Source organism: Cibotium barometz, chromosome 38 (assembly GCF_041138505.1).
Source record: "Cibotium barometz isolate CiBa-2024 chromosome 38, ASM4113850v1, whole genome shotgun sequence".
Taxonomy (NCBI): domain Eukaryota; kingdom Viridiplantae; phylum Streptophyta; class Polypodiopsida; order Cyatheales; family Cibotiaceae; genus Cibotium; species Cibotium barometz.
The window spans coordinates 26,007,391-26,018,095 of NC_141083.1; positions in this window are offsets into that span (position 1 = coordinate 26,007,391).

The window sequence follows — 10,705 nt, forward strand, 5'->3', positions numbered from 1 at the left end:
TACTAGTGGTAGGTAGTTCCTCCTTCTTGCTTGCCTTTTTGCTTCCACGTCTATGATGGTAGGTTGCAAGACACCCTTGATGGCATCCATTTGTGATCACTCATGACCTCGACCTCCGTATTGTTAGGTCTCTTCACCTTGACTATTTTAGTTGCTATGTCATAACTAGTGAGGAATTATGCAAGACATCCTTGATGGCATCCACTGTGAACATGACCTGAACCTCCGTATTATCAAGTCTCTTCACCTTGATTATTTTGGTTCCCATATAACTAGAATTTGGCAGGACAAGAAATGGCCCTTAAAAATCCATGCATGCCTACTACTTATTGCAAGGAGAGAACTTGTGCCACTTAGTTTTGATAATAGAGTCTGAGATCTCATTGATGTAAAGCCCAAACAGAGTTGTGGAGATGGGGCATTCTTGTTCATGCTAAGGAACTTCTTTTGTGACAAAGCCCCCTTGGGGCTTAGTAGATGGATTATAAAGTGTTAAAATACCCTATTCATCTTGAAGGGTACACCCAAATCTTGTAAACACCTAAGGAGGCATGATTTGGGGGACAACATCAAAAGCTTTACAAAAATCTACAAAGCACCAATAAACCCAATGCTTTTAGGACTTGGCCTCCTAAATAATAGCTCTCATGGAGGATGCAATCTAAATGTGGAGTAGGTCCATCAATAGCATGCTTGTCTTATAGCCATGTTCCCATGTAGACAAAGAAGCTAAGCTTTGACTCTAGCACATATCCAAAATGAACTATACGAAACTTGTACAATGACATCAATTTTTTCCAATCCCTTTATCACGTATTTGACTAGCTACATCTGCTTAATTCATTCAAACTATTTTATAACCAATTCTACTCACTCTACTACATTGCTTAACAAGGCCTCTTCCTTGGTGGTATTCAACTAGAATTTGTAAAAGCCTTTTGGCCATTTTATTCTCCTTCTTGAACTATTGTCATAGAGCTCATTTGGTTGCCCTAATTCAGATTTGCAATGCTTATTTGGTTTCCCTAATTCAACCTTATAGAGAATTATATCAGTATTTCCCTTTTGTTTGGAATAATGAAAACTATACCTTGCTTGTTTATCATTGATATGGCTCAACCACATTGTGTTCTATGAGCCCATAAAATTTAAGTGCAATATGATTCTGGACGTAGGAGGAGATATCAGCTATGCAAGAAGGTGTAGTTTTGCAGTAATCTTTTAGATTTCATTAATCATTGTCACTAGTGATTAATTAGTCAAATTTGAGCTAAACTAGAGCAAAAATTGAAGATTTAGAAACCTAAATTATTGTAAGGCTCTCCAATTTCAATTCATTGCACTCTAATCATTTCAAATCACTTGCATTATTACAACTTCTTAAGCTTGAAAATCATAATTAGATACTGTTGAGAGTCAAACTCTGATAAGACTTTTGCAATGGCATCAAGCACTATCATGAATGTTGAGAAGTTCTCTGGGGCAGGATTTCACACCTAGGCCACATAAATGAAGTATCTTCTCATTCACAAGAAGTTATGGAAATTAATTAAGGAGAATGAACCTATTAATCCAATTGAGGATTGGATTGAAAAAGATGAACAAGCACTATTATTAATTGGATTGCACTTGGGTATTAATCTTATTCATCACATTAATTCCAAAACCACGGCCAAATAAGCATGGGATGAGTTAAATTTAATATTTGGTTCTAAGGCCAATAATCAGGAAATTCATTTGAAATAGAATTTTATGGTTTAAAGATGGAATTTCATGAGTTACTAACATAATTCATAAGCAAAATGAAAAGTATCATGACCCAGTTGGATGGCATTTATGCGAAGATGGGTGAAAAGGATGCAATTGCCATACTTATAAAAAAGCATGCCCAAAGGAATATGGTGCACTAGTGACCACTCTAAAGAATTTACCTGAACCAACATTTGAGGGTTGTATTTCATCACTACTTGAAGAAGAGAAGTAGTTAAAGAATGGAATACAAAGTACATCAAGAGAACAAGCATTCTACACTAACAAGGGCATAAAAGAATGCTAACATTGTGGAAGGAAAAGGCACTTCAAAAGAGAATGCAAGCTCAAACACAAGCCCAAACGTGGACATTACAACAAGCTGAAGCACAAGAAAGAAGAATGCAGACTAAAGAACTAGAAGGCCAACTACGTGGAGGCTTCATCAAGCAAAGAGAAGATCCCCGATGAGGATATCCTCTAAACCAAAGCTACATCGACAAGCCTCACCACCTTAGCCCATGATTATAAAAGGTCACCGATGAGTAGACCTAGTCCTTTAGATCGTGTTTTCTTATCACACCTAATAGCACGAGAGTAGTAATTTATGCACCCAGGGGGGAGTGACGACATCTTATATCACCACACTTGATTACCTTGAGTATCATGTTGCATTAAGAGGAAGCAATGGATCTTTTGTAGTTCACATCCAACCGCCTTGCCCAACAGCCTATACATCATGGAACCAAGGGGGGTGTTGAAATTTATGGTGCCATTGAGGGCGAGGTATGAGTAGCGGACTAGGATTAGGAGAATGAAGCCACATCACATTTGGACATTATCCCACATGAGCACATTTGTAAGAGGTGTACCCTCCTCATATAAAAAGGAAAATTTTCAATCAATGAACGCAAGCAGCTCTCAAGCCTCTCTATGAGTACAAGTTTCTATCTTGTAACCTAATTGTGCTAGTCAAGTTTGATTAAGTTATTAGGATTATCATTATGTTGTTAATTAGGCTACACCCACCATTAAAGATTTTAACCATAAATATAAATATAAATATAAACAAAACTATAAGTATGAGTGAATAAGTATTAGTATAAGTATAAAGATATTTTTAACTATAAATATAATTATTAATATAAATAAAACTATAACTCTGAGTGAATAAGTATAAGTATTAAGATATTTTTAACTATGAATATAATTATTAATATAAAAAAACAATAACTATGAGTGAATAAGTATTAGTATAAGTGTAAAGATATTTTTGACTATAAATATAAATATGATAACTATATATATATATATATATATATATATATATATAAGTTTAGTGTAAGTATACATATGAGTAACCAGGGCTCATTCTCATATTGTATTCTCTTACTCTAACATCACAAGGGATTGTAAACAAGTTGGTGCTATATAGAAAAGTTCTATCTAACTAGTAAAATTATGGTGATTTCCTAGTTGTAAATAACTAGGAAATTTTAGCTCTCTAACTAGTAAATTTAATTTACTAGGTGCCCATAGATGTCTATCTAGTAAAGTAACATCATGCATAAGTAGCAAAATCAAGTATTTTTCTACATATCATATGTATTCTATATAGCAAATACAACCTTTTGCTATATAGCATTTCTATTTTCTCTCTCGTCAACTCTTCGTTTGCCTTGTATGGCTATCTTGCTTCAATTCATAGTCCCTAGGCATTTTAAACATGTATCATATTTTTTTAGCTTATATAACACACACACACAGAGAAAATTCACCTAGGCTATTATAGAAAATGATTAATCTACAAGCTTGGGCATATTCATTCTTAACATAAGTAATTCTCTCACACCCCCTCTTTCCTCTTACTATATCTCTTACTCTCTCTCTCTCTCTCTAGAGTTTGAGAGTTATATATATATATATATATATATATATATATATATATATATATATATATATAGAGAGAGAGAGAGAGAGAGAGAGAGAGAGAGAGAGAGAGAGAGAGAGAGAGAGAGAGAGAGAGAGACTGAGAGAGAGTATCTCTCAAACTCTCAAACTCTCTCTCTAACTCTCTCTAACTATGAGAGAGACTAAGAGAGACTGAGAGAGAGTATCTATCAAACTCTTAAACTCTCTCTCTAACTCTCTCTAACTATGAGAGAGAGTTTGAGAGTTCTCTCTCTCTCTCTCTCTCTCTCTCTCTCAGAGTTTGAGAGAGAGAGAGAGAGAGAGAGAGAGAGAGAGAGAGAGAATGTGCACATGTGTCACATTCAACAAAATAGGAGGTGTGCCACACCTATGGATCTTATGTATGCCATATTATATTGCAAAAACATATTTGCAATTCTTAATCTGAGGGAGAGAGAGAGAGAGAGAGAGATAGAGAGATAATGTACACAGGTGCCACATTCAACAAATATACAAGAAAACATGAGATGTGCCACAGTTATGGATCTTACGTGTGTCATATTGTTTTGCAAAAACACATTTGCAATCACAATTATTGAACATGGAGAGAAGAGGTAAAGAGAAGCTTAAACATAGATAAATGGACTCAAGCTATGCATTAGTTCCAGTTCAATTGCAAGAGTGTCTACTACTACCAACGCTAGCCTAAGCATGCAATGAGTATAATACTTGCTACCCATACTGCCCTTACCTGCAAATGTTACTTTCATTTAATCGGGTCCCTCACACACACACACACATGTTTGGAAACACACACATACACACGCACATGTATTAAAATGGATCAAATGGCTCAATTCATTATATTTATCACTTTTTTAAATATACTCATAAACTATAAAATCAAAATATTATCATAATCCTTTATCCTCTAGATATCCCACTTTATTTTACAAGAGGCATGACCACCCGTACTTCATATTTAAGAAGCAAGTCATATGTCAAATTTGAGGTATACTCTTTGATTGGGATTTATATTATTACGTTATAGCATTACACAAATGTGCACATTCACACATGTGCCTACAAGTATCCTTTTATCATGGGAGAGCCTAAGCCCTGATATCCTAAACCCTGAAACTCAAACCCTGAACCCTAAATCCCAAACCCCAAACCCTAGATCCCAAAGAATAAACCCTAAACCCTAGAATAAACCCTAAACCCTAGATTAAACCCTAAATCCTAGATCCCAAAGCCTAGACCCTAAACCTTGAATCCTAAAACTCAAACCCTAAAATCCTAAAACTCAAACCCTAGACCCTAGATCCCAAAGAATAAACCCTAAATCCTAGATCCCAAAACCTAGATCCTAAACCTTAAATCCTAAAATCAAAGTCTTAAACCATAACCCTAAATCCTAAAACTCAAATCCTAAAATAAAAATCCTAAACCATAAACCCTAAACATTGCTAGACCCTGAACCCTAGATCCTTAATCTTAGACCTTTAACCTTAAATCTTGAACCCTAGCCCTTGAATCCATAAATCATAAATCCTAAACCTTGAACCCTAGACCTTGAACCTAGATCCTAAACCCTAGACCCTGAACCCTAGATCTAGAACCTTAGACATTGAACCCTAAATCCTAAACCCTAGACCCTGAACCCTAGATCTAGAACCCTAGATCTTGAACCTTAGACTCTAACTTTTTTCTCACTTCATCACATGACCAGTGCGCTTGTGCCATATGTTAATGTCTGCAACAACGACAACTGTTCCATGCGCAAACATGATTCCCTTTACTTCAGGTATGCTCACATCCAAAGTAAGCATCTTGCCATTTCTGTTACCCTTTGCAACCAAAAGACAATGATTTTTAATGTCTTCCACAAAACATCCTTGAGGATTAAATCACACTTGTTGTTGCAAACCCCGCTCAATCTGTCCACCCCAACAGAAACTAGGTTCTTTGTAATATTTGGAACATGAAGTACATCTACCAAGTACTTCATTTTGCCATCTTGCATAAATAATGGCACTTTACCAACATGCGCAATAGGATGCGTAGTATCATTATTTGTTTCTACATAACCAAGTTTTTTCATTTTTTGTATGTCGCTAAATGACTCAGCATGACTGGTCATGTGGTTAGAGACGCTAGAATCCACATACCATGTATCTTGAGATCCTGACACATCTCCTGTTATGGAACTGAGCATGTACTACATCATAAACAGCTCCTGACTTCTATCTCATCACCTCCCTGTTTACTAGATGATGCATAGTTGCCTTGCTGCAACTTTCCACTTTTAATGTCATTCTGTTTTTTATAGCAGTCCTTTGCCATGTTCCCTAGTTTGCCACAATAATAGCACTCTATGCTATTTGCATTCTAGTTTCTTTGTTAACCACCTCGGCCTCTTTAGCTCCCCTTGCCTCTAGTCTAGCCTCTTCCACATGTGTATGATTTCTGCTGCTCCGAATAATTAGACTGTTGTTGTCCAGAATTCTGATTTCCTTGTTGGCTACCACCTTGGCCTTGACCACGACTTCTACCTCTACCTCTACCTCTACCTAAAGTAGAGTAAAAGGCCTGTTCCGATGTGTTCTTGATTTATGAAGAAGAGTCCTCACCTAGTGAATTTTCTTCTATTATCAACATAGACACCAAGTTCCGAAAGTTGGGAATATTCTCCCTAACTGCAATGGAGGTCTTGAATGGCTTGTACTCTTTGCCAAAATCATTTAAACAGACACAAATCATCATCTTCCATCAATACATTGATGGACCCAAGGGATTCAACAATGCCCTTGATCTTTAAAGAATACTCATTGATAGACATGCTTTTCTTTTTCACATTATGCAGCTCTTGCTTTAGTTGCAATTTTATTGCCTTTGTATTGATCTAGAACATCTATACCAGGCTCTGCCACATAATTGTTGGAGTGTTGGCATCATGTATGTGTCCTATCGTTGTGTCTTTGACATTAATTGAAATCCAATACATGGCTTTCCTTGCACCCTAGTTCCAATCCTTGAATGCCTTTATGTCTGCTAGAGTGACATTCTCTTCAAACAACTTAGGAGGCTCCTCATTGTCTCCTTTGACATAGTCCCAAAATCCTTTACCCATAAGGAAATTAGTCATTCTGAACTTCCAAGTATGGAAGTTAATTTTGTCTAGCTTCCCACACTGATAATTTGATTGATTTTGTCAGCATACATGTTTTCTTGCTAATCAAAAAACTACAACAGACAATTTCTTTATGCAACCTATAACATAGGAATATCTTATGTGACTACTGCTGCGGTACTTCAACACAACCTCATGTAGGTCACCAGATCTGACCAATGTACATTTACATACACCCAATGTCAACAATACATATGCAAACACCGTCTGCACTCCCAAAATGCACTGTTGCACTACAATAACTAGATTTTGACCAGAGACAGTTCTAAACCAGAACTTCCCAAAACTATCAAAAATACTTTGCAGCAATAAAACAGAGACTAAGATGCACCCGAAACATAATTTTGGCCGTAAAACTTTAGTAGAAAATACTATATACCATATAGGCACCTCCAAGTCTGCGAAGACAGCTCCACAATCGAAATGTGTAGCTCCTAGAGCTACCAAGGGGTAAGAAGGGAAAGAGATGATGATGCTCTTACCCGTGTATGGCTTCCTTACTTGTTCTTTCCTCTTGCTTGCCTCCTTAACTCTCACAGGAGCTCTCATACCATAAAGAGAATGTGGGGGGGAGAGAGAGAGCTTGAGTTCCTTGCAAGCAAACACACACACACACACACACACACACACACACACACACACGAGAGAGATGGATGGCTAAATTTTCTTCCATCTTCTTCTTTTCTCTACAACCATATAACTAAAGGATAAGAGTACATACATGAAGGGAAAGTACTCCCCTACAAAAGCATACAAAGTGGTCGGTCTATAGTGTGAGCCCGACTATATGAGCTGGCGCTGTAATTATGCCATAACTCAAGTACTCTAAAGTGGCTGTCACACATCCTGTCATCCACTAGCGGCATATCGACCATAATCTCACCAACCATGCTAGTGGCATAAAAGTACGGAAGCTGTCACCTAGGTGGGTCATTAATGTTCGCACTAGTTGAGCTCAATATCTCAACACTGGCATGTTGAGCGTAGCTTGACAAGTCGTACTTCTAAGAAGGGAAAGCATAAGAACAATTTGGATTCCTCGGATGATGACCAAGAAGTGGACACTTTGGATGTGGACTCGGATTTAGACTCAAAGCACAAGAACTAGAAGAACTGGAGCTAGAAGTTTAATAAGGAAGTCAATGAACGATTGTGTTGGCAATGTTGGTGAAGTTCACTAGAGGAAGTGCAAGAGGGACTGGATTTGGATTATATCCTCGTGATTGGTGTGCCAAGAGCTCCAAGAAAGCCTATACCAAGGAGGAGTGCAAGCTAACCGCGTATTGTGCAATCTACGAGACTAACACACATCATATAGAGGTTTGCAGATACAATAGTCGTGTTATCATCCACAACGAGCTGCAGGTCTAGTGTAACCCAGTGTTTCTATACAACAAATGGCGCCCTTCAATCCGGTAAATGTTGGCGCATCACCTTATCATCTTTATGGGCACGAAAGATCCAGAGGTGAACCCAGTGGTAATTTTCATTGTTATTAATATCTGGTGAATGTCCGGTCTAGAAGCACCATCAAGGGGAATCACAACAAAGTCAGGTAGAGGGGTCTACTTCTTAGGCTTCAAAAATTAATATGGTCTAGATTGAGCCTCTTCTGGTGGAAGACAATCCTCCGCCAATGGGCTATATTGGCCGTGACATGCTCATAGGAGCCAGTGGCAAGAGAGAATCATGATTTGCCAAGGACAAAGGACAAACCCACAGATTAGGTGAAACAAAAGCATGTTCAAGACAAGTTGCCAAGTTAGTGCAAGAAGAACAAGGGGCAGTTCAGAATAATCAACAGGTTCCTTCCCAAATCCAATTAGTTGAGGGTCGTCCGTTCGACAGGTATAACTTTGCAATCAGCAAAGTTATAGTAAGGCAAGTATGCTTGTCATTCCCTACTTCTGTCAGAAGTAGGGAACGACAAGTATAACTTTGCAATCAACAAAGCACAATAAGGCAAGTACGCTTATCGTTCCCTACTTCTGTGGTGGTGAAGGCCAAAGTAAGAAGCAATTTGCAGATAGTGTACGAAGAATCCGACATCCCAGAGGAAATCACAAAGGACGAAGGAAGCTAGAAAGTGCCAGTTTACATAGGATGCATGAAAGAAATCCAGCTGGACGATATGCAACCGCCGCCGAAAAGGCTGGAAGTTATACACAAGCCATAAGAAGCACGAAGCTTCAGTTAGAAGGGGGAGCAAACCCCTACCATGTACATATCGTCTTGGTAGTTTACCCATGATACTATCCAGGAGTCTGGAAAGTAGAAAAATTCCAGATGTGGAAAGACGATAGCTTTTGAGTACAATCTCTGGAAAGATTTAAAGAATATGAAGCTTGACATAACGTTGGATTACTATTATGTCTAGTACCCAATTACTGCTCACAATTAATCCGAAAGCTTGTAGGGTGAAGACTACCTTACCAAGGTTTCAACTGTAAAGGTTAGAACCTGGATGCTGAGTCATCAATCAATATATGGACAAATGATTCACTTGTTAATGACAAGAATCATAAGGCCTGATTACAATAATTTTGAATATTGTGATGAAGCTTCATATTGCATTTGTTTTGTTGGCTTATGGACAACTTTGTTTTGTAGCTGGTCATGTATTAGGATTATTTTCTTGTGTGCACATTAAGATCACGAGTGGGAGGACTCGGAAAGGACTTAGCTGGGAGAGTACATTAATCGATTTCCACAAAAAAATTTCAAAGGATAAAGCTGAATTTACACTGTTTTCAATCAAGACATTGTCTAGATATCTTGGGGGATACCCCATCAGGTGGAATGTAGACAAAATCATGCTTCTGGAGAAGTAATTTTAGCAGTGCGAATCTTCGGGTAGGGCCTTGTAGTGCATACTATAAGGAGAAAATATTACTTAGCCTATACCACATATGGATTAACATGTGGGATCAGGGATCCCAAGATGCTAAGTGGAAATGGTAAAAGGGAGCTTCTTAGATTCAAAAGACTGAGAGTTTTGCCAATTTTACAGTTGTAGGATGATGCCAAGCCATCTTTAAAGAGGATACTAGTCAGCAAGATCATGAGTAGTAGTAGACTCCCATCCCAAGTGAAAAATTGATTTTTTAATGTATTACAATGACACTTTTGAAGTAAAATTGTTGATCATGGATCATGGAGTATGAGCAGGGTTTTTTTAATTTAGCTCTATTGTTATATCCATGTTTTTAATGTCAAAATTTTAAAGTATCCCAGGGAAGGTGGTGAATACAGTGAAGCGTAAATTGAAACAAATCAAAATTTATTCAAGTCACTGGTTTATAATTGTGAAGCTTATTGAAGTATCAAATTTTTAATATCCAAAGCACTAAGTCTCATGAGTTCAATGTGCTCTATCGGATTTGGATTCTTTCTCCTCTATCTTAATTGCAATCCTCCTATACCACCACATGAGTAGTTACCTCAATAATGCACTAACTTCATGGATTCCACTGCCATGCGAGGTGGCCTTCTGAAATCCACAAACAAGCTTACTAATGTGAGTGCTTCATTCCTTGGGTAGACCAGATAGTTAAGCTTCCTTGATTTTTGCAAAGTAGGGACCATGAGCCTCCAAAATGTGCTGGGATAAAAATGACAATAGTATATGCACAGTGGTTATTTTCAATAAGAAAATATAGGAACATACAAAATTGGGGATCTTACCATATAATGTTTTATGCTACTTGATGTCCATGCTTCCATGATTTACTTGTAAAATGTGGTCATAGCTTGTTTAAATTCATTGGCATCTTCTTTGTTGAATGTCATTTTCTGTAGAAGTGTAGCAACCTTATCAAAGGCAATCAATACATTAGCCTTTGCAATTCTAGT